Genomic DNA, 25,267 nt, shown 5'->3' with positions numbered 1-25,267 from the left:
GCAGGTGCAGAACAGGGCTAGGAGAATGAGTAAGGGACAGAAAGCTTAGCAGATGATATAAAACTAAAAGAGATGAGTTTCTTTTGCTTAGCAAAACAAAGACTGGGAGAGAAATGTGATTTCTCTCTGTAAACACTTCATTGCAAAGTAAATACTAGAGGGGAAGAAAAGGTCTTTATAATAAAGATCAATGCTGGCACAAGGACAAATTGGTACAAATTTCCTATTAATAAACTTAGCCTGGAAATTAGATTTTCTACCACTAGAGGACTGAGATTCTGGAGCAGTCTCTCAAAGGGAGAAATGGAAACCAAAGGAGCTTTGTAAAGAAGCATGAGGAACCTGCAGTAGCAAAGGGAGAGTAAATTAAATCTCTGACACAGTCTTACTTTATTTTATGCATGTTGGTGCTATAGACAGCCTGACCCAGTAGTCTAGACAGGAGGGCGAGTTGCAATAGTAAGTGGAAGCAGCAGTCAACAGCCGTAATTAAGAATCGATAGCCAAGTTACCAGTCAGCCGCAGGAGATGGGGAGTTTCAGGAGAGCTGAGCTGTGCAGATACCCAGCTTTGGCTGTATCTAGTGTTTAAGAACAGAGACTTCACCAACTAAGTTTAGAGCCTCTTCACAGCATCTTTTAGAACCAAAACTTGCACAGTAGGACTGTGGTAAAGCTTCCCTCTCCCCTTCCCTTCTGCTCCTTTCAGGCACAGATCACAGATTGTGGCTGTAGTAGAGTGGCGTTGTCTCAGTGCCCCTAATTCCTTTTTCATAAAAGATTAGGATATGTTTCAGGACGTATTTTGAGAATGCCTTCAGTTTTGCTGGAGGCTTCACAAGAGAGCCTTTAGGCATGAAATTGTAGAAGGAAAGTTAGCGAAGTTTAGCAGAGCTGCCTTAGTCAGAGGAGGTCCTAGGATCCTTTTGCAAACCAGCTGCTGGTTTGTAGCAAGCTTGCAATTGTGTCAGAAAATTTTTGGATTAAGAGAAAAGGAAGTAACTTCTTAAAAGTATTTTGAAAATTGCAGTGTTATCCCAGGTCAGAACTGGGGAATCTCTAGGTTCCTATAGGACAAGCTGAACTTTTCAGGCTAGAAAATGAAAGGAAGATGCAAATAGATATGGAAAAAACAAATCAGCTAAAACAAGAACTTCAGCCCTTAATGGTGGTACACAGAAAGGTAATCCTGGAAATGACAGTTCTTTGGAATTGGCATAAAGAATGCAAGAAGCAAGCAATAAATAGAAGATGCAGCTGAACAGACGCATGAGGAATGAAGAAGGGGTAGTAGAGCAGGCAGAGCATGTATCTCTTTTCAGCTCCTAATCAGACATGAGCATTCAGGGCAAAGAAATTTTACTTCCCATTCCTTCTGGCTGCAGATCTGGAGAGCATCAGAGATACATGGGAGAAAGCTGGAGGAGCATTATTGCCCTTCTGAAGAAAAACAATCAGCTGCTGCTTTGATTTTTGCAACAATATCCATGGTGTAGCTCTGCTGAGTTTGATTTTCTTTGCAGCATTTTTCTCTTACTAATGAACTTTGCTTATTTATCCCCCAGCATGATCCTGACTTGGCAGTAAAATTAAGTAGGGTGTTGGAAAGCTGCCATTAATCAATGGAGACAATGCATTTATATTCACAATATAAAGTGAATATAAAAATTGCATTTCCCAGAGGAGGCTCTTACCTGATGGTCTGAGATGTCATAGGTCTTTCAGAAGTGGCCAGCATCTCTTGCCTCCAGCTCATTAAAACATTCTGTCCTTGCATTTTCAAGTGATCATAGGGCCAGCAGGGAATTTTGGTAGGGAGAGGGGAAATCATGAGGGACTGACACCAATGTGATCTAATAGTTGGCAAGGATAACAAGCCTAGTCCTCCTCTGCAGCCCAGCTTGACACCTGTAGTCCATGCACAGTGTCTTTGGACCATTTGGCCTAATTATGGAGAAGTTACCTGCCCTGTGCACATGCTGATTTGGTACCTTGTTTTTATATTCTTCTTTTGGTGCACAGAAATGGTGTGATGAAAGCCAGGGCCTCAGGGGTGCATGACCTGCAGTTGCTATTGACTTTGAGGCACATTTCTCCCCATTTGGCATGACAGGTCAAGAGAGACAGGATTGAATCCTGCTCTTGCCTTCTATAAATGAAGACAAAAAGTTGCTCAAAATTGTTAAGTTGTTAATGGAATAATTCCTACAGCATTACCTCACTCTTCTGAATATTTGGGATGTTAAATAACCCATTGTGATAAGTCTGATTTTCTGTCTGATTTGCAGAAGTGAGAAGCTGTGGTTGGATTCTGCAAGACCTAGATCTGTAGTCTGCAGGAACATGGGATTTTCTTTTACTTTCTTTTTCTTCAATATCTGAAAAAATGGAGTTAGAGACTTACTATTCTGTAGACAAAGTTTTGTCCTCAGTTGTCCAAACAATGCCTGTTCAGATATGACAAGGATATCTGTTCCAGCCTGTCTTAGGATGTTTGCCTGAGCAACACAGATGCATTGGAAAAAGCCTACCTATGTGCTGAGTCGCTCATAGTCTTCTCTCTTGGCAAATGGAAGAGGTGAATATAACAAATGCTGCTCGCTAAGAAGTTGAAAGCCTCAGGAAACCGTAACTAAGGTGATTCTGTCTCCTTCTGAGATCTTCCACAGGTTCTTTTGTACTTTCTGTCAATTTAGCATAGCGGTTGGTCTGTGTTAGGGGATAGTCAAAACAAATTTCTGTGTTTCTTTTCATTTATTTTTCTTTCTTCTTCTGCCACTCCATTCTTTCTCTTCTTTTCCTCACAGCTTAACTGAAACCAAATAAATTGCTTGGTGAGTGTGGTACTGCTTTAATTCCTTTTCTTTGCAACTCTCTTAGTTAACATAAGAAACTTTTGCACATTGAGGAGCTTTTTTTTTATTACATTAGTTCCAGCAAAATAGCAATAACAGAAACAAAGGACTTACTTAACTCTCATTTTGTTTCCCTTTTTGTTATTGCTTACTCCAAACCAGAGCAGTGGATGTAAAAGAGGACTTCAAAGTATTGTGAAAAATGAGTAGTTGTAAACTTGCGAGTTTTGCCCTGAATGCATGCTCAATTTTGAAACTTTCATTTTTGCAAAGTTTTTGAGCTTAGGAGAGTGGGACCTGAAGAGTTTGTGTATTCCTGTAAATTGTGTTGAGAATCTGTCTCAGCTATGGACATTCCAGAATGGCAGTGCCCTCAGAATAATGGAAACATTTGGAAAATGTTTGCTGTATCTTTTTACCTTGTGTCACTGCCGCGTCTCCTGTCTCTGCCTGTACGGGTTAGCTGCAAATTCCTATTTAGCCTGGTTTACACAACCACAAGGGCTGCCCTACAGACTTGAGAACTTGTAAAAGCAAACAGTGGGCGTCAACCCCCCCCTCAGCTGGATGGAAAAGCAGACATCCATGGAGCAGCCGAAGCAGACTTACGGAATCATAGAATGATAGAATGGTTCGGGTTAGAAGGGACCTTCTAGTTCCAAGCCCCCTGCCATGGGCAGGGACACCTCCCACTAGACCAGGCTGCACAAAGCCTCATCCAGCTTGGTCTTGAACACCTCCAGGGATGGGGCAGCCACAACTTCTCTGGGCCATACTTCTTTTGATGCAGCCCAGGGTGAAAAGAAAGTTGAATGGTATTTGCTAGTTAGCAGAGCTAGCTGTGTTGAAAGAAATTTCAAGGCATTTTTTCTGATCAGGGGTCCTTTTTCCCCACACAAATGCAGTCCTGCTTATCCTGCCAGAATGGCATGCTCAGCACCTCCCTCAAGCTGAGTTTCAGTCTTTACGCTTACCTGTGCCAGTGGTGAGGGTCATTGCAAAGAGGTTCTTAAACCTGTTCAACTCTTGTTGCATTAGCTTTTGTCTGCCAATAAGTAATGAAGGGTGGAGTATGTGAGTCCCAAAGAGTGTCTTCATAAATTCAGAGTGAAGAAACTGGTTGAGTTTGGAGTGTGTTGCACAAGACGTATTGAAACCCCGGCCCCACTTTCTCTGTAATCTGAATGCTCCTATTCATCATTGTCAAGATTTTTCCATTATGAGGATAAAATCCCTGCACTGAATAATGAAAGGTCTTTATCCTAGAAGTTACCTTCCCCACTTGTGCCTCACTTAAAACATCAGTGCAACTCTGATATAAACCCCCATCTCCTGTCCTGTTCTCCTACCAGCCGTTCCGTCTCCACAGTTAGCTTGGCAGCTGGGGTTGTTCTTTGTGCGGGTGCAGCGTGTTCACTCACGCTGAGATGGTTTCTTGCTGCCATGAAGGCAAAGGTTAAGAACTAAAATGAGCTCTGCCATCATCTGTAAGGCATTAGGATCCTGGTGCCGCTGCTTCTTTGCAGAATTCCAAGACCGGATGGACTGGAACTTGCCGCCTTCTCTGAAAGACAAGCCAGCTACGGGGGATTTATAAATACTCTTCCATAAGGCAGATACGGAGCATGGCAGGACAGAAGTCGGCCCATCCCCATGACTTGGTTCACATTCGAGTGATGTGAGCCTGTTCTTGAAATATGTCAATTATAACCAGTGCCACGGCATCGTATTTTGTACCACTTTGCCTAGAAATATCTGAGGAGGCAGATCTTGGTCATTTGGGATGTGGAGGGCCTCCCATGCTCGGTTCAATCATTGCTTGCAGTCTCATTGTAAGGATGCAACAGCTCAAAAGAAGGAGCAGATGGGAGTAGAAGAGGAATTAATAAAATGAGGAAGAAGGCTGCAGGCAGTGGGGATTACCCCCGTCTTTCCTTTTCCCTGGCTAGGCAAGGTCTTCTACAGTCTTTGTAATACAGAGCTCAGTGCCTAGCCAAGAAGTATAGTCCAGCTGCTGAGGTGGATGTAGTTTTTAATGTCCACTTCTCTATCTAGGATTATGCATGATGACACTTCTTTCTAACATCTGAACGCAAGGGAGTCTGCACTCTGTGCTGTCTGCTGCCCAAAGGTTAGGTGTTTGCGTGGTGCTGAAGTCCGTGTTCAAGGCACAAGTGCCAGAGTCCGGAGAGGAAATCCACTTGAGGAGGTGAACTAACATGATGTAATGCTCTGAGAAAAGCCTATGCAAATCAGGAACTACACTAGCCTCAGCGTTGTGCCTTTCCGTATGAGTCTTCTGTGCTGCTGTTGACCAGGAGGAGCAATGCTAAGCAGTCCCTGCAGGTGATGAAGGTGATTTGCCTTTTGTTTCACTGGGTCAGGGTAAGGATATCTTATAGAAACAGGACGTCATCTAGTGAAAGTTAAGTTTTGCTGCAATTATTGTGGCATAACACAGTGATGTTTGTGTGAGGTGCTTCTCTTTAGCCTGTTGCTATGAAGGTGTAGTTCTTCTCATTTTAACCACTTTTCTGACGTGCTTAGACCTTCACCATGCCTGAGCCCTTCACATTGATACCTGTTGGAAGTATCTGAAATGCAGCCATGCAGACTGACCTGTTACACAACCTTGGTCTACAACACACCTGTAATTTTCCACCTTAAATGCTAATACTGCTGGGAGGGGTTAATGGTGGTGTGACTCATGACCTGCCTGTTGCCTGCCCAGCTCTGATAAAATCTCTGCAAAGAGGGTTTGGAGGATCACTTGCTCTGATGGTACCAGCTCATGTGGGTGCTTGTCTCCAAACTCCTGTCTCTGCTGGCAGCCATCTTACTTGAAGATTTGAAGTTGACAGCTCCCACCGATCTCATGGGCTTTTTGGTGACTTTAGCAGGAGGATATCCAAGAGCTGTATTTATGATGTAACATATTATAGCGTAGGTTGAGGAGCATCGAATAGTGTGGGATTTTTTTTCATTCTCTTTGAAGTGACAACAAAAACAATGACCAGGTTATTTGAAGATACTCTGTTTGAGTCTGTGTCTGTTGGGTTCTGCCACCGCTCTGTGCAGAGTTTGGTCCGCGTTGGGGATGTATGACCTCTGTGAAGTATTTAAGTGACTCGATCGGTAACTGGGGGACACCTATGATAAACAGTTTTTTACCTGGCTGATGAGGGTTGCTAAATGCTTGCTCTTCGTGCAGGTGTCACTCAGACCAGGCAGGCAGTAGGCGTAAATTAGGAGTACGTCTCCTGCAGAGAGCACGTGGAACAGCGTGGGCACAGCTCTGGTTCACAGAAGTGCTTCTTTATGTCTCCCTGGCGGAGTAAAGGTGACTCAGAGTAGGCATGAATTAATTTTTCATCTGTTTGACCTCATTTCCTCACTGACAGAGTAGTAGAGAGGCACTGTGACATGAGGACAAAGCAAAGTGGCCAGTTCTGGTCAGCACGATGGTGAGGAGGCTGCAGCAGTGTACTGACAAAGGGGTGCTGTGTTAACTTTGTGTCCATTTATTCCAAATGCTAGAACTACTTGTTCCCACGCAAGCAAGGAAAGAAGGAAGAAGTGGAGAATTGTGCTTAATATTAGTTTCCAGTGTTGCAGTTAATTATAGAGTTGTCTGAAAAGCGAATGTATTTTCTTTCCTCGTGTTCCCCCCTCTCTTAAACCAAGCATAGGTGAAAGCATTGGCGTCCCAAGATAACTATAGCAGCACAAGGTCCTTTTTGTTCTGCCTCACTGTTCATGTGTATTAAAAGGAAACAAATCCAGCATTACTTGTATGCCTGAAAGATGAGGCTTAAATATAGTTCTCACTTCTTTCTTCAGAGAGGTGAGTCAGACCAACCCTGATAGCCTTCGAGAACTGAAAGGTTTGGGTTTTAATATATGTAAAAAAGAAAAGGTTTTATGTAGATCTGCACAAGAAATGGAAAAATAACCATAGTCCTTATAAACGCTGGCAGAGAAAGTTGTTTTTCACAGGTTTGAAAACATTTGATTTTGTTAAAAAGCTCATTCTTTAAGGCAAAGTTCTGATTTTTTGTTAATTGGATTGGTTCCATATTATTGCTAATTTGTGGTTTGAACAGCACATTATGCATTACACTTAACTGTAGGATGGTTGTTGCAGCTTAGATCACTCAGAACTCTGCTTATCTGCACGTAATATCTGTACCTCAGCCTGCTTCACGCTCGCAGCGGGCTTTTATGTTTATTTGATAGCTGAGATCAACTCTTTATTCTTTGTGTCTAATAAGACATACAGAAGAGAAGGATAGTGTGTAAAATAATGATATGCTCAGTACAGCTTTTTAAATAACAAAAATTGTACAAGGTACACCGTGATCCAGTTTACAGTGGAGCATGAAAATGGGCTATGCTGAAGGCTTTGGGAAAGGGAAAGTATCTGTAGGAGAAAGTAAACGCTTACCAAGGTTGTATGACAAAGTTACCGGTTTCACTGCTGTAGCAGTGGAATGACAATATAAACAGCCATTTCTTTTCTGTGAACAGTGGTGCTGGGTTTTAACAGACCACCTGTTTTGTTTAGGCAGGCAGTCCCAGGTTTCAGCTAATATCTCGGGCGTCTGTGACAAACTGAGGGCCTCTGAGCTGCTGATTTCCTGTCTTGGTTCAGAGTCAATACTGTGGGCCCATCAATGTGGGCAGGCTTGACCTTGTGCTCTGGAAGTGAGCGGTGCTGGGACTTAGTATCACTGACAAAAATGTATATAGTCCTCATATGGTTTGGTGGTGTTTGAAGTTCATTACTCAAAAGACGCATGGAGATGCACAACCCAGGAGGACTTTACACCCCGTTTGTTTCCCAAGAAAGGCTGCTATGTCTTCAGAGTGGGGTTCGTGCCTGAAGCACGGTGGTGACGCTCTTCCCCAGCAAGTGATCCAAATGTGGCCTGAGCCCCTCTTCTGTATGTACCAGCACCTGCTCGCTGTGTTACCTTCTCACCAGAGGCATCTGTAGATAAACTGTGGCTCTGTTTGAGCATGAGAGTCGTGTTTGTAGGGTGTGGGTTGAACAGGGAAACAAGGAAGGGCAAAGCACCTGAGCAGTCCTGCAGAGTGAGGCTTATTGAACTCTCATAAAAATGGGGGGAACTTCTCATCTCTTTTTTGAGGCTGATCGGCCTCCACAACAGTAGACAGCAGAGACCCACTGCTGACTCGAGAAGCTGTGCCATACACAACAAAGGCCTTTGTGGTGGCCATAAATGTGCATCATTTAGCACCACCGCAGTGCAGAAGGCACTAACTGTACCTGGCGGGAAACCCCACGGCTTGTCTCAGTGTGCCAGTGAGGGGGGACCACAGCTCCGAGTGGGAGCAGTCTATTCTTCGTGCTGCTTGGGAAGTTGCCAAGTACAGTTTATCCTGTTAGGATTTCATCAGGCACAGCAGGGACAGAATGAAGGGGAAGGGAAAGTTGGGGGGATGGTTCCAGAGGCATTGCAACTCCTTCTTCACAGCACATCAGCAGGTTCTCAGCTTTGGGGTGGCAACAGTTCCTGGTTCCCACTGAGTTCCTAAAAGGTCAGGAACTGCTGCCTCATCCAAGGAAAAGTGTTTCATTCTTTCCACTTTGAGGAAGCAAGAAAAGAGTGTGCTGGATTTCAAAATGGGGCAGTAGCCATTGTCCATATCATAGAATCACAGAAGGGTATGGGTTGGAAGGGACCTCTGGAGATCATCTAATCCAGCCCCCCTGCCAAAGCAGCTTCACCCAGAGCAGGGTGCCCAGGAACGCTTCCAGGCGGGTTTGGAATATCTCCAGAGAAGGAGACCACACCACCTCTCTGGGCAGCCTGTGCCAGGGCTCCAGCACCCTCAAAGTAAAGAAGCTTTTCCTCATGTTGAGATGGAATTTCTTGTGTTCCAGTTTGTGCCCGTTGCCCCTTGTGCTGTCACCAGGCACCACTGAAAAGACTCATACGGCAAATTGCAATCTAAGTCCCTCCTCCCAGTCCAGGGGGATTTATGAGCTCTAGAAAATGCAAAAGCAGGCAGTGAGCAAGGAGCTGCTGAAAATGGGCTCAGCTGCCATGGAGAAAGGATCAGAAAGAGGGTTAAAAAGATTTTTTGACTTAACAGGCTAGGTAGAGCAGGCCCTTTGCCTCTGATCCTTGAAGGGACAGCAGAATAAATTTGGTAGAGTCATAAAATATGAGCCTGCAAACCTAAGAAATGCTGGATCCTCCAGCAGAGCAGTCTGGGCGCTGACAAATGGGTGTAAGTCAGATTCAGGTGGAGTGTATCTTTCTGTCACCATTGACCCTTGAAGAAGCATCTGTTCTAAGAATTTCAGTTAGATGTCTGCCTTTAGCTGGGCCAATATGGGCAGCAAGGGCCTGTGCTAGTCTTGTGCTGAATTAGTTTAAAAAAAAAAAAAAGTCCGATGTGTTGTTTAGTGAATCAGTTTTTCCTGGAAGAAGATATTCCCAAAGAGTGACGTGACCTATTTTTTGCTTTCTTTAGACCAGATTCAATGGCGTGAATGGAGCCAAAGTGGTGCACAAGTCTGGCCAGAATCCTCTATCAGCTGTGAATTTCACTGAAGGTAACTCACTCCCCGGCTTTAAGATTGTTATCCGAGTGTCCTGCTTTGTGCCCTGTGGTAACAGTGGAAAACCTGCAGTGTGGGGAGAGAGAGTGACACTCTTTTATGCCTTTTCTATTCTGATGGGCCCGGCATGCCTAAGGTACCTTGTGGTACTAACCAGATGGGACGCAGCGCTTGGGGCGAGCTCTGGTAGGCGGAAATTGCTGAGGCTGTTTCTAATGTGATGTGTGGTGGGTACACAGCTCCTGCCCTCTGAGCTGGGGCTCACTGGAAGGGGACTCCAAGGAGCACCTTAAAAATAAGGGAATGTCACGGGAAGAAAGAGGGCGGGGATGCCCGAGGCTCTCCTGTCCCCTTATGCTGTGTGCCAGAGGCGTTGTCTTTGGCTGTTGTCTCTTGCTTGGTTCTGTGTCTGTGTTTTTTATAATGGGTGTAGTGAACAGGCTTCCCTCAGAGTTTTTTTCCTGTCCATATTACAGTGAAGTAGAGAGATGTGGATAAAACACAGGTGTTTGTTCCAAAGCACTGTTTCTGTGCACAGGAGAATTCAAGGCAGCAGGGAAGCATCACAAAACTCACGAGATAACTGGTGCTATCGATCAGCTGAACAGCAGTTGTTGGTTGTGTTTGGTTGGCTGAGAAGACAGGAGGTAGTAACAAGTAGTAAGAGCCAATCCAACCAAAGGCTAATTGTTTTTTAAAAAAAGTAATAATTAAGAGCACTTTTATGTGATTGGCTGGGGGGTTTGGGTCTGAAAAAAAACATCATCAACTTACATTTAGTAAATCTGTTTCCTCACAGTTTCTCAAAAACTCGTTTCTCGTTTTTAACATATTCTATTTGTACATGTATAGGTAAAAAAAAGAAAGCATAATGTACATTTGAGGGTAGAGTTTATATATTTAAACTCTAATACCCTTGGGTATTTGGTAAACAGTGACATGAATATCTCATGAACACAAGTTCATGAGAAGAACTTCTAGAAGTAGCTGCAGCTCTCAAGACTGCAGAGCTCTATGTGAACAGGATGGATTGATGTGTGACAAGCTGAAGAAATGGGCCTTTTGGCTTTAGCCTGACTTCTCAGGATTGGCTGTTGAACGCTGCTTAAGCAATCTTCCCCCTCTTGGAAGTCAGTTAGCGTTTCAAGTTAAAACTTATTTCAGTTAACACTGAGTAATTGTAAATTTAAAAAAGGACTGTAGCTGTCTTAGGTGAAAGCTAAAAGGACAGCTAGAGCAGAATTAAATAGTCAGGTACTCTAAAGGCTACATGCTGCAGCTTCGTAAGCTCCCACAAAACCCACCTTTTCACATAAACGCCTTTTTCTTTCCTGACTTCTCTTTCCTGAAATGCAGCACATCTCAAAGTTCATCAGAACCTCACTCAGAAGAGAACAAGACAGGGTCCAGAAAGAAAGATAAAAGCTCTTTGGTTTCCTCAAAGAGGCCTCCCATTGTGGCAAGCATTCTCACCACCTCCTCCTCCGAGGTCCCTCTGCACAGAAGGGAACTTAACAAAGCATTGAAACTAACTGCCTTTCTCCTGGATGAAGGCTGAGGGTGCTATCTAGAAAAACTTATCCCCAAAGGCTACTTTTTACTCTGGGAAGCAACACAGAATCCCCTGACCACTGATAGTGTTTCATTCCTGGAGACCTGTGTGGTCTGTAACTCAGTTGTGGCAGGTGAGGGGAAAGGGAAGGTTCGTTGTGATTTTGCGGTGAATCTGACCTGTGGGGAAGCAGCCCTTCACGTCTTATGGAGTGACAGCACCGCGCGTAAGGACATACAGCAGGTAGTATGTCCGCCAGCTAACCTGACCGAAGTGGTAGTTGCTTGCTAAACCCAGGCTGTCATCAGAGTCTCAGAGATGAGGGGTGTTGGGTTTTTTTTAAGGCTTTGGCACAGACTTGTCTCAGATAAGAGAGGTTAAGTGAGACCCAAATGACACAAATATTCCTCATGGTGGTGGTGTTGTGTAGGTGAATGTTTCCAATAGAACAGGCCTGAGTACTATTGTTTCTGTTCATATGGAGCTAGAAGAGCATACAGCTGTCTTCACAGACACCGGTAGCGCCACAGTTACCCAGCTCCAAGTCACTCCGCTGCGAAGCATTGAATATGGGACCATACACTGAAATCACTCTGAAACAGAAGCCAGCACAAAATAAGAGCTGCTTGTTAAGCAGTGCGTCATGGAGAGAACATGTGGCAACTGTTTCTCAGAACTCATATTGGCTTAAGTGGTATCAAAGAGGAATTCAGCCTGTGGTTGTAGCCTGTGCCAGGGGTTCCCAGATTTGTGTTGCTCTAGTGCACGGGCAGCAGCAATGGCAACCATAGGTATTAGCAACAGCCGCCACTGTCAGTACTGGAGTCAAGGGCAGATCATGAGATCGTGGCCGCTGGAAATGTGCTGTTTCGTGTGTATAGGAAGGTGTGTCTCTAGTTTCCTGTTTGCACCCTCCCATCGTATACTTTTCTAATCCTTAAACTACCATATTCCGTCCCAGAGGGACCTATCCTCCCTGTCCTGTGCTTGGTAGATCCTTGCTTCTGAAGGCAGAGTAGAGTGATGTTCTTCCCCATTTTGTTTTTTTGTCCTTTTAAGGTTACCTTTGATACTGTAGGCAACCAAGCCAGAGAAGAGTGATCTTCTAATAATTTGTGAGGCTAAATGACATCCCAAAAGAACTTGAAGATTTGAACTGAAGCACTGGTCGGAAGCTGAAGGATAATGACTGCAGGGCATACATACTGTAGGGTGTACTTTGCGTGAGAATGAATGTGTACAGCATCCGCAGAACATACCTGGGTGAACTATGTGTAGAGAAGACTCGATGCTTTATGTTCTGATGTACTTAATACCGTACTTAGGGCAGGGAATTAAAATCCCAAAGAAAAGTCTTACCTCTCGGCATCCATGGTTTTGATAGTTTAGACTCAGACTACAGTGTCACCAAACATGGGGTTATTTCTCCACTTAGATCTTTAGTAAAAACCTATTGAAAACCGGACATATCAGGATAGTAGCAGATTTGCTCAGAGTTTAGAACAGTTCTCCATTTGTATAGTATAAGGTGGAGCTGACGAGGTTTTAAAAGAAATGTGATTGTGTAGTATGTTAATCTGAGATAATTCTTTAGTGACTTTGTGCTGTTCCTGTAACTCGAATGTATCTAGCGTTGAAAAGATAAACTTTCACTTTTATTTAATACTATATTATTGTGTGACTTGCCTGTGAGTGTAGTGTACCATTTGGAAACTACTTAAGGAAGCTAGAAGGTCATCAGGGATTGCTTGGCTGTTCTCCCTGCTGGTAGGCTGCTCTCCACAGCCAAGAGCAAACACCAGTGTGGCTTTTAAGAATTATGGTGAAACGTTGTCCTGGTTTGTAGCAATACTTTCACTTTACAAATGGGAAAAGCCCATTTGCAAATGCAGCAGTTTATTCCAGTATTGAGTGTATCCATGTACATCTCACGTCTCCTCTTTTGCAGCCTAATTGCAGACCTAGTGTGTCAGAACTCATAGGGACAAAGAGCTGAGCAACCCGGTCTAACTGGGAGGTTATCCGTGCTGCGAGGAAGCTTGATGGACTAAATGAAACCCAGAGATCCCTTCCAGCTTCAATTATATATATAAGAACTTGGAAGAGTCCTTTCATGCTCTGACCTAGGAATAGTAGCAAGAGATGTAGGCAAGTATCTGGGTTGGGGCTAGAAGTCTTCCCACAGTGAGATCTAGTGAAAACCCCAGAAGGGTTGATGGGCCTGACTTCAGCCTGCTGGAGGGATCTTGGGGCTGGCTACCCGGCGGGGGTTTGTCTTTGGCTCGCGCAAGATGGTTCAGTGAAGGTGCGAGGAGGGAATGGTTTGACAAAACACTTAAGCAAATGCTGAAAGCAACATTTTATTGTTGGGTGCCGTGAGATATTTATGGTCCTAGAAGTTAAAAGCTTTTCAGTAAATGCAGTTGTTCATCTGATTCTTTTCCATGCTTATTTTTCTCCTCTGGGTTCCACCTAGGAGGGTTCTGCCCCAAAAGAGAGACCCAATAAGATATTTCTACTCCTTTCACTGATAATGTCTCCCCTTGCCTTTCCTTTTGTCCTTGCTGGAGTCCCCCAGGGCAGAGGGGCCTCAATCCCCGGGTGTCAGCCTGCATCATGATCAGCATGGTGCAGAATTCAGGCTCTTGCTTTGTCCCCCCTGCTGTATTCCAGCCATGATATTTTTCTTCCCTTTCTTTTACTCCCGTTTTGGGAGCGCTTTTTAAAGGTCTAACTCTCAGCCCAGCACCCAGCCAAAGCAGCGAGAGGATGCTCCGCTTGCCACGGAGAGCAGAAATGTGATGGGGGTGGAGGTGCCTGTTAGTCCCTGCTGTCACATTGACTCCGTGGCGGTTGTGTAACTGGAGTCCAGGAATCTGCATCCAGAGAAGATAAGTGCATGTTGGTTACACAAATCCGCAGGTGCAGTCTCTCAGAGTGGAAGGATTTATGTGCTGCGTGGTCTCCAAGAAATCATTGAATAGTGTTTTGACAGACCCAGCACATCTGGGAGCAAAGGATTCCAGGGCTGGATGGCAAGTCGGTAGTATCTGCATGACTGTGACCTTGTTAAAGATAAATCTAACTAAAAAGAATACTTTCCCAACTGATAATGTAACGTATAATTTACCCAAAATTAAAAGACTTTTTGAGTTAAACTTGGGGAAAAAATATTAGAATTAGGTGTTCTTTAAGAACAGTGCATTATATGGCAAAGAACTGTGATTCTGCCCTCAGGAAAGAGGCATTTTCATAAAAGCTGATTATTGTTCAGTGGTGAAGACAGCATTAGCAACAAAAAAGTAAAAGCAATGTGGAAGGGGAGGGAGAGTGGGGCGCAGTTAATATAAATTAGAAATGAAGTGCAGAAAACTAGAAATGAAAAGGAAAATGTAAAATTATCCTTGGCTGCTATCTTCAAGGACGATAAAGTATTTGAACATTCCGCTTGAAACAGAAAAAGAATTGTACAAGGCCTCTTTGAAATGGAAATGGTGCAATTGTTAATGACGATGGAAATAAGTAGAAGCATTTAGTAAGTAGTTCTGATCTGTGTTTGGATGACAGTAGAATAATACATTAGAATCACAGGAGGATAACGAATTAATTTCTAAATAATTAGGCCTCCAGAAAAAAGTGTTATAAAACACTGGCTGGCAATAGTACATGTTCAGATAACTTGCAGGCAAGAGCCCCAGCAGAGGTGCTGAGAAGATAGGTGGTTTGCAGATGGCAGTTTTTAATGCTGGGGAAATCCAGGACACTGGATTTTTGGCTGGGGTTTCAATATGCCAAAAGGGAACCTGGATTAGTCAAACAAAACAATCGTGGGGAGTTTAGAATGAAGGACTTCTTCCCCGGCTCCTTCCTTCTCTGTGGGCTTAGGGAAGAGCTCTGAGGGAGATGATCCCTTTGTGCACCTGCTGGATTTAAGGCCTCTTGTGACTCTTACAGGACAGAATGACACTTCAGCTTCATTAGGAATAGGTCGTTCAGAGCCATTGAATCAAAAGAAAAAGGCTCTGGGTCACAAAAAGCCACAGAGTGCTGCTGGTTTGACAGGGAAGCGAGTGAGCTGGCTGAGATTCAAAGCTGTCATCCCCCAAAGCAGTATCAATTTTGGATTAACTGTCAGTGGGAGGTGGTAACGTGCTGGTCATTCTTGGATATTCTGTCCACCGGTGAGTTAAGCTCCTGCTTACTTACAAATTAATTTCCTTTGGAAATGTTCTGAATGATGATGCAGGTGCTAAAACGGTAATTCCTCTTTTGATGGGCTAGGAAGGGAGTGTGGAGTCTGTACGGCTTCGAGCCTCCCTGCTAGAGAAAAGGTACGCTCGCTGTTGAGCTTTTGTGCTTGCCGTGACACTGTCCAGCTGCAGGGCTCGGGTGCTCTGGAGAGAGCACGCCTGTGAGCTGAGGGAATTTTCCCACCTTTGCAGCTGCTCCAAAAAAAGATTTATAAGATTAACTATAGGAAGGTCTTTCTATGTCCTGGCTGTGTCTGAACTCGGGCGCTGACAGGGGCTTGCCCACTGTGGGATCAAGGCCTGGATGAGATGTGAAAGCCCAGACTGCTCCTACCTAACAAATTGGAGCATAAAAGTCTGAGACACTGCCCAAGGAAATTCTTCAAAGACACAGGGACGACATGCCTGAGTGCCACTTAGCAGCCAGTGCCTTTGAGCTCCTTGCTGCAAGAATAGCAGTTAGGAAAAGCCCGTTCAAAGGAACAGCATGCCTTTGGGGAGGAAAAGAAGGCAAGGCTAAGGGTGAAGCGTTAAACTAGTTCACATGCTGATTCTGCTTTGAATTGTATGCTAAAAGGTATTTATTGTCTATACCTCTGCACAGTCCTCCACCTTCCCATCAGCTTTGCCGCACAGCTTCTCGTTTACCCTCCGTTACAGCTCTGCTGGCCTCAGCTTGCATGGGTTCACCACGATGGCAGAGGCGCTAATTCCACTTCTGTTTCCTTAATGATGCCTTAATAGAAAGGTAACTTGGCTTTGCTTAAAACACTGGAGTATGTTCCACTGAATTGCATTTGACATGTATTTTTCAAATGTACTTACGTCTCCAGTCAGCGTTTCGTAGTTTAAGAGTAAATGATTTCTTCTCGGTTTTCTTCTAGGAAGCGCTGGTGTCTGTGAATATCAGAGAGGCTTTTGTGTTGTCAGGTTAATTCGGAGGTTAGGGCAGTGGGTTTCTGCACTCTCACACTTTGCAATTTGCACCTGATATTATTTGTCACCAAGCATTACGAATAAGATTCCCAGCCTAATCTTTTGTTCCTACTATCAAGCTGGTATCTTTAATTATGATGTGAAAGCAATATTAATTAATAGATGAATGGAAGGAACGGAACTAGAAATGGAATTATAAACGGAATTATTCATATTTATGGAAGCTTAATTATGCTATAATGTTTTGTAGACCTGCACTGAAAAAGGTCTCCACTGTACGAGAAACGCTTGCCCTCATGCAGCTTTACATAATGAATTCTTAGTATCTGGAGCTCCGAGTGAGCGATTTTTAGATGCAGCTTTAGAGCCAGCACAGCTTTTCCACTGCAGGGTGCCGGCAGGGAGGGGAGCCGGGCCCTTCCTTCTCAGCCGTCTTGCCTCAGGGTGAATCAAAGGCATAATGGCTGATTTACATTTATGCTACTGTTGTCTGGTTCCCATATCCTATTTCTCTCCTTACTTTCTCACTTCCCCTGCTCTGCCCTCACCCTCTGCCTCCTGCAATAGCAGGGGGTGGGAATGCAGTATATGAAACCAGCGCAGGGGAGCTCTTCGTCTTTCTGCCTCATCTGTCTTGATCCATTAGAGATCCCACGTTACACAGGAAAAATTTGCCAGAAGTCAGTAGCTTCTACGTGTAGGAAGTAAATTTAATCCTAAAATTTCTTTGGCAGAAGCTGTTTAGAGGACGTTTCTAGGGGCGTGCTCTGCGCATGATGGGCTGTTCCATCTGTTTGCAGAACAGTGTGAGCAGAGGAGATGGGGAGGTACAACTGACCTCTTCAAGGGTATTGCCAAAGCTAGAAAATACAGCTCTGAAATGTATTTTAAAAGACCTTCCTCTGACTTAGCTCTGCATCCATGTCTTTGCATGTCCTAACTGGCACTGTGAGGCTACTGGTGCTGATATTGTAGAAATATATAAAAATGAAGCTCCCTTTCATTCGCTGTCAGCTGCAAGCTTTGACAGTTTCTGAAGCGTTTCAGCACTTCTTAGATGTCTGACTGTGCTGCTGCTTACAGAGTATTTTCTTTGTCTTATTCTTCTGGCAGTTGTTAGCTTAGAATGCAAAGAGATTTTCCAAATAGTAATATGAAAACTGGTTACAGAAAAAAGATTTATTTTTTTTAAAAGTGTAATTCTCCTATTCAGCCCCCCAGTAAAATTAGATTAAGAAAAAGAGGAAAGGAAATGGAGTCTTCTAGTTTATCTTGTAACAAGCGCAGTGCCATGGGCTCCTGCCGTCCGTCCTCACTTTGTTGTTAGGTGTGCTGCAGGGCGATCGCTGCCCGTTTGATGCATTTTGCAGTTTGTATGCTGGGTTTGTCTTTCAGTCACTCCTTTCTGTACCTGTTGCTGTTCACAAAAGTCAGATTAGCATTGTTGCAGAGGTACCGCAGACCTGTCGTTTCCTTCATCCGTTAAGGATAGGGGTCCGAGGACATTCTGTTATACAGTGAATTGCAGACCATAAGGGTTGTATCTGCGCCTTGTACGTGGGCTGCACACTCTGAAGCGTTCCGTGCAATCCCTGGCCTGGGTCACTGTGAAGCCACATTTAATTTAAACAAGGGTACATTCAGCTGGCCAGAGTGCGTGTTTGGAGTTTAAACTCATGGTGGTTTCCTCCTGCCTCCATGGGGCTGATTACCACACATTCCTTTCTTTTAATTTCAACCCTCTGCAGTTCTAGGAAAAGGTCGTTGATTAAGTACTGAGAAACCAGTCTATTTGTGGGTGCAATTTTGTTGCTTCAATTACATTACTGTATGCTAAATATAGGAAGGCACCAAGCAAATCCCAGTTCCTGGACTGAACAGGGTGTTCAGGAGCACTGTTCAAATTTAAATGGTGTGGATTGGGCCTCTGTTTAATTCTAGCTAACGAACCGATTTCTGACAGAGTGTAAATCAGCACAACTACATTGATTTATAGGCAAGTAGCTGGGTCATCACAGTTCCGCACAGCTAAAAATGAGCCTAGTGCCCAGCTCTTTGCTTCCTCTTTCTAATCTTTCTAATTGAAGGTAGGAGAGATAAATGGTGCATCACGCTGGTGTCCCGGAGGGACAGCAGAGTGCTTTGGTCTCTTAGCTGGTGTCTGGGAATCTAGAAATCGGCACATGGAAAATGTTAAACAACCTGTAAACTGGTCTTGTAGTTTGCTGCTGATCTGTCTTGATCCATTAGAGATCCCACGTTACACTACCTTGCTTTCTGTGCTGTTCCCTGGGTGTGTTTTTTTAATAGCCCTGAAATCCAAGAAAGGTACGGATGAAGTCTGCTTGTCTTCCAAATGTGCATATGGCCTTGGCATCGCAGGGAAGTTCAGTCCTGTGTAACCATGCAGATTGGCATTTTCCTTCTGTCCAGCAGGTGAAGAAAGCACTAAACAAACAGAAAACCACAGTGTTTTAAAGTGCATGGAACACTTGTAATAGGTGAGAGACTGGTTGCGACGGAGACAGGCGTCTTATCTGCTGAACAGCTACTGTATATCTCAGGGACCAGCTTCTCCTGCAACGCCTCCACAGCAGCACGCCATGGCCCTGGCCTGGGGTGACCAGTTGTTAGTTTGAGCCGCTGCGTGGCCCGTTCATTCCGGGGCCCATAGGCCAAGACGCCCACCAAGGGAGCCGGTTTGCTGGGTGTTCAGCTGGGGCCTACCAGCACAGGTCGTCCAGGCTTTCTTTTCTTTCTCAGTAGGGCCAGACTGGAGTCTGTATGAAAGATGGTGTGAATTCTCATCCAGCTGCGCTGCCGACTGCAAACCTTGTAGCAGGGTTTCTCCCGCTATTCACAGCTCCATGCTGCTGCCTTGTATTTCAAGGTCAGCTTGTGGGGAACCATAAAACAAACTCCGTCTGATCCCTGTTTTCCTTTTTTGTGTGCCTCGAGGCTATCCTCACATTCCTCGCAGCTGGTGACTGCTCTGTTTCCCTGAATCTCATTCAGAGTACTGTACCTACAAGCCAGATGCTTGTCATCTCTAAAAGATGTTTGTTTCCACAGAAGAATAGCAATGAGGTTACTGTCTGCTCCCTTCACAGTCAGCCAGGCTGGGAGAAGTCCAAATATCCAATCATGCCTTGGAATTTGTATTGCATGGAGATAAAGCAGCCAAAAATAGTTTCCATGAGCTGGATGGTTCTGTAGCTTTCTGTGTTTATCTAACAGGAAAATGTTAAGAAGTACAGTAGGTCATGCACTAAACTGAGCAAAATCACGGGGCGTGTGGGAGCTCGCGGAGATGAGCTTATCATTTATTTATTTGATTAACTTAACCTCTCTCTACTTGAGAATTGCCTGCAGTTTTCTTGCATTGCTCTTATGTTTATTTGATAAAAGGGAAAACCAACCCAGCTGTACCGCGAGGAATGAGAGATGCTGAAAGAGGCTTTTGGGGAGGGGAGGAGGGAAAGAGGAGAGTTTGCACAGCTCTGCCAGAGCCTTATTTTTTCCTGCCTTCCAAGAACAGGGCTGTGTTCCATCCCCTGCCGCCCCCTCAGCTGGTGCTGGGAAGAGCAGCTGAGTTTAGCTCACTGTTCCTGGAAGTCACTGAGACACTAAGCATCGAGAAACCAGCATTTTCTGTAGCAGGCTCTGCTTGAATGGAAAAGATGAGCTGATCTTCATCCCTCTTGTTCCCTATCCTGGATTAACCCTCACTCCACCGAGAGGCACTACAGAGCCTGCAAAATGGGTTCTTTTAGAAAGGGACAAGGGTTTTCTTCATTCATTGGGGCCATGTGTCTGGAAGCCAATCTAAAATACAGTGTCATGTCATCGGCCAAATGCATCCCTGATGTAATTCAGGTTCGCTACACTTATGCTAGGACCACCTCTTATTTTTTTTTATCTTGCCTATCAGAATTGAAGCAGGAGCAGCTGTTCATCCAGGCAGGCTGCTCCATGGCCATGTCCTCCCTGGGCTCTGCGCTTCAGTAGGCAAAGTGCCTTTTGGAATGCAAAGAACTTCTCAGCCACAGGGTCCCCTGGAATTGTCCTGGTTAAGGTATACCTTGAGACGGTAACTACAGCATGAGGCACAAAATGTTTGATAATGTGCCTTTAGACCCATGTAAAGACTACGTGTGCCATAAGGTGAATTCCAGTCAGTTAATGAAATTGCTTATATGAAGGTCTGCATATGTGTTGCGAATAAGGGTGAAGAGTTTGTAGTTTATAATCTTGTGATTTGGGCTTTGTTTCTTGCTGCGTAATTGGGGCCAAGCACTGTTCTCCGGTGCCTCAGTGTGCCCTGTGTGGTAGAGGACGTACTGATACTGTGGTTCAGCTGGGGATCGCGAGGGCTTATTAATGACTCTGGGGTCCCCAGGCAGAGACATCTCTGGAAACACAAACTATTACAGGATCACTGGAAATGCACCGGATCATTTGCTTCTTTCTTCAGGCTGACTCAAAGCTTGTTATTCCACAGCTGTGACTGTCACAGCCATAGCCCCAGTGCCAAATTTATCTGAGTCGGATGGCTGTGATGAATCTGATGAGATCCAGAAAACAGCTTAAGGTGACCAGAACGTAGCAGATGTAGGCATTTCTATTGCTATTTCCATGGATGCAATTAGCCGAAGACAAGTAGTCCAAAGGTTTTTCTCTTTCAGTGTTTTTGGCTTGCTTTATTCAAGGGAGAAAGAAAATCCCTTCCTTTCCCTCTGTGCCTAAAATTGGTTTAGACTCCTCACTTTTCACAGGTTGTCAGGTTGATTTTGGTCAGTCTGGGAGCTTTGCTTTCTCAGTCGAGCTCTGATAGGGGCTGGCCCCTGATTTCAGCTCCTCAGCGCGTTACTCCAGGAAAGAAAACAAACTCACCGTGAATGCCAACATGGGCGTCTGTCAGAGTACACACAAAGGAGGAGAGAATGAGAAGGGGTTGGGTTCACCTGGGATGTCAAAGTCACTCTTTCCAAGCTGGCACTGGTAGCTGCCTGCAATGAGGTGACTTTTTGAGATGATTTTTGTGCCTGTGCAGAGTTCATGGAGGTGACTGTTTTTTTTTCCTGGCATGGAGGGGCAAAGGAAGAAGGGCTGAAGCACTGGGATCTTACAAGTCTCTGCTTTGCCCCATCCTGTCCCCTAAAGGCATTTATTTACTGCTGTTCAAGTTTCAGTCTTCATAGTCAGCAACCTGTAGTACTGCAAGGCAGAGAAGTGTGTGAATCCTGTCTGAGGGTATGGCCTCCTGGGAGGGAACTGAGTGAACAACCCTATCTCCCGCCTTCCCCCTGCCACCACTGTGGAAGCGCTGCGGTTTGGTTAGTTGCCTGGACAAATAGCGGTGGGGAGGTTTCTCTGCTGGAGCACGTATTCTGGGGAAGCATGACGGCACGGTGCTGGAGGCTGCCCGCCGCCTCCGGTGTCTGCAGAGGTGCTGAAGGTGCAGGCGCTGGCAGTTCCCTGCAGGCGTTGCTCAGCCCTTCTCTTGCGTGTGGTCTCATTTGGGTTTGTGCAAATTCTTGCTACAGCGTGGGAAGTTGCCAGAGCAGTGATGTTCATGCTGCTGATGAGCCTGTAAAAGTTTCTTTGTTTGACTGCCGCAGTTCTTGGAATTGATCTCGGCCAGGCAACGTCTTGAAAAACAGTAACTAGAAAAAGAAACTGTTCCACCTGATGTTTTCCTATTAGAACAGATTCAAAGGGAAAAACAGAGCCTCTGTAAAAGAGTGCAGGCATCCTGTGTGGTGAGGAGGTGTCAGCAGCTGAGTCAGGTTCACAAAACATCGTTTAAACAAAAACCCGTGAGTACCTGCTTGGCTGGACACAGCTTCATCCCTGTGCTGTGCCCACAAGGTGGGTGAGTGTTTGCAGGGGGCAGAATAACTAACAGACGCTTATAAAGCATGATAGCAAGAGTTTGGGTCCTTGCGCTGTGGCCTTACAGATACTGCCTACAGGAACAAAATGTCATTGTCCCATGTCTGAGTGACACACTGGTCACAGGGAAATAAGGAATTACAGTATAAGGTCCCACTGAATCCGTGATAACTATCACAAACTTCCAACAAATTGGCCTTGAATTTTCATAGGCGAGGGATAAGAATTTCCTTTGATTTGTGTTTTGTGGTAAAAATGTTACTTTTTTATTACCAGAAGTAATAAAAAAAGTTTGATTGCCTGCTCCCCTGTGCACGGTTCCTATACACAGCTCTTCTTCCCAGGCTCGCCAGCCCTGTGACATTAGGTCATATGAGCTGTGACGTTTGTCCTAGAAATACCAGGCTTGAAACTTAAAGTAGTCATTATTATTTCCATTACAGAACCGTTCAGCATTTTGCAGTCTGGGATGCATTTAGTGTTAGAGGCATATACTGTCCAGCAGCCAGCGCCCGGGGTGCTTGCATTCAATACCAGTGAGGTAAAAAAGGGGAGAAAAGGGACCCAGAGCCCAAGGACGCATCACGTTTTGTCTCAGGATAGCTGACAGGTTGGGGCAGAAATGGAAATAGGCTTTAGATCTTCTGAGTCTCAGCCAGCACCTTTGCTGCCCCTCAGTTGGGCGTAAAAGTCTCTGAAACTGATGGTTTGATCACTTCTGGCTCCTGCCTCACATAAATAGCATAGCAAATTTGCAGTTGGAAGGCTGTATGGTATTTTTTAGTGCCATATTGTGCATGGTTAGGACTCTGAAACAGTGCTTGAAATTCAGTTTAGATCTACTTCAGATGGACAGAGCGTTTGTGCAGCTGCAGCCCGGGCATGTACCTGTGTGCTGGAGCGTGAAGCTCTCCCGGGAAGCACAGAACAGCCCCTTCTGAAAATAATACTTCTTGAGAGTGAATTTTCTGTATAACCAGGCCTGGATTTCCCTAACTCATGCTGTGTCTGTGATTATGTGGTGCGTTTTGACTCTGGTGAGTTGGGACAGGACAGGGCCTTTTCTGACTCTGTGAACAGAGTTTGTGAAAGCCCGTGCGTAGCAGCAGCTTGGGCTCCGGTGTCTGCGCTGGCACAGTCACCGCTTCCTTCTCTCTTCGATCAGAGCAGATTGTTTGCAAAAGCAATTTTGGGTTCTTTGATTGTGGCCTGATTTACAAAACACCAGGCCTGCTGGTAACAGATGGGAAGACCTTGTCTTGTGGGGGGAAAAGGGTTCTAGGACAAGAGTTATCAGGGCTCATTGATAGGGCTTTAAAACAGATTTGAAGGGGGGTGGGGACGGTACTGGACTTGCTGGTGAGGTGCCAGAGCGTAGTTGGTCAGCACTTGTGGGGGAGTGTGCCAGTATTTCTGAGAGCCAGAAGGCACACCACATCTCGAGGGTCAAAACTACACACACGACTCCCTCTCTGAGCTGCTTACACACCAATGCACGCAGCATGGGCAATGGGCAGGGAGAGCTGGAGATCTGTGTGCAGTCGCAGGGCCATGATCTCATTGCAGTTACTGAGACGTGTACTGGGACAGCTCACATGACTGGAACGCTGTCATGGATGGCTATGTCCTTTCCAGGGAAGACAGGCCAGCGAGGCGTGGGGGTGGAGTTGCACTCCATGTGAGAGCAACTGGAATGCATCGCGTTCCCACTTGGGGCGGATGAAGAGAAGGTTGAGAGCTTATGGGTAAGGATTAAGGGGCAGGCTAATATGAGGGACACTGTTGTGGGTGTTTATTACAGGCCACCTGATCAGGATGGGGAAGCTGATGAGGCCATCTACGGACAGCTGAAGGTAGCCTCGCAATTACAGGCCTTGGTTCTTATGGGGGACTTCAATCACCCCAATATCTGCTGGGAAGACCACACAGCCAGGCATGCCTAGTCCAGGAGGCTCCTCCGGTGCATTGATGACGACTTTTTGACTCAGGTGGTGCAGGAACCTACAAGGAGAGGAGCACTCCTGGACCTGGTACTGACAAACACAGAGGGACTGGTGGAGGACATTAAGGTTGGGGGCACCCTAGGTTGTAGTGATCATGAATTGTTCAGGGTCATGGGTACTACGCACAAAACAACGAGAAGTAGAATTACAACCTTGGATTTCAGGAGGGCTAACTTTGACCTCTTCAAGAAACTGCTTGGAGAGATCCCGTGGGCTAGGGCTCTGGAAGGCAAAGGGGCTCAAGAGAGCTGGTTGGTATTCAAAGACCACTTCCTCCAAGCTCAGGATTGGTGCGTCCCTAAGAGCAAGAAATCAGCCAAGGGACACAGGAGACCTGCATGGTTGAGCCAGGGAGCTTCTGAAAAAGCTCAAGTGGAAAAAGGAAGTTTACAGTAAGTGGAAGAATAGACTGACCCTTTGGGAGGATTACAAGAATGCTGCCAGAGTGTGCAGGGATGAAATGAGGAAAGCCAAGGCCTGTTGAATGAGGCAGGAGCCATGGTGATGGAGGATGCGGAGAAGGCAGAGTTACTGAATGCCTTCTTTGCTTCAGTCTTTACTGCTCAGCCCAGCCCTCAGGAGCCCCAGGCTTTGGGGAAAGTAACGGGGAAAGAGGAAGATTTCCCCTGGGTTGAGGAGGATGGAGTGAGGGATCAGTTAGGTCAATTAGATGTTCACAAGTCCATGGGCCCTGATGGGATGCACCCGAGAGTGCTGAGGGAGCTGGCAGAAGTCATTGCTGGGCCGCTCTCCATCATCTTTGAAAGGTCCTGGAGAATAGGAGAGGTGCCTGAGGACTGGAGGAAAGCCAGTGTCACTCCAGTCTTCAAAAAGGGCAAGAAGGAGGAGCCGGGGAACCACAGGCCGGTCAGCCTCACCTCCATCCCTGGAAAGATGGTGGAACAGCTCGTTCTGGGCGTCATCTCAAGGCATGTGGAGGGAAAGAAAGCTATCAGAAGAACTCAACATGGATTTGCCAAGGGGAAATCATGTCTGACTAATCTGATAGCCTTCTATGATGGCATGACTGGATGGATAGATGAGGGGAGGGCAGTGGATGTGGTCTACCTTGACTTCCGCAAGGCGTTTGACATGGTCTCCCACAGCATCCTCATAGGGAAGCTTAGGAAGAGTGGGTTAGATGAATGGGCAGTAAGGTGGATAGATAACTGGTTGAAAGACAGA

The 25,267-nt window shown here is 45.5% G+C and overlaps 1 protein-coding gene across 2 annotated transcripts in view; it reads left to right on the top strand.

Annotated features, from left to right (window-relative positions):
• Nucleotides 1-25,267, top strand: part of MAPKAPK3 (MAPK activated protein kinase 3) — a 134,701-nt gene that overhangs the window by 12,476 nt on the left and 96,958 nt on the right. For both annotated transcript variants that reach the window (XM_063348090.1, XM_063348089.1), the window contains exon 2: nt 9,359-9,440. The gene's annotated coding sequence lies outside the window, so the exon portion shown is untranslated. The remainder of the gene's footprint in view (nt 1-9,358; nt 9,441-25,267) is intronic.

The sequence above is a fragment of the Chroicocephalus ridibundus genome, chromosome 10, assembly GCF_963924245.1.
Source record: "Chroicocephalus ridibundus chromosome 10, bChrRid1.1, whole genome shotgun sequence".
Taxonomy (NCBI): domain Eukaryota; kingdom Metazoa; phylum Chordata; class Aves; order Charadriiformes; family Laridae; genus Chroicocephalus; species Chroicocephalus ridibundus.
Note: the sequence above shows the minus strand (reverse complement) of the source record. Positions and strands in the feature narration are given on the sequence as shown.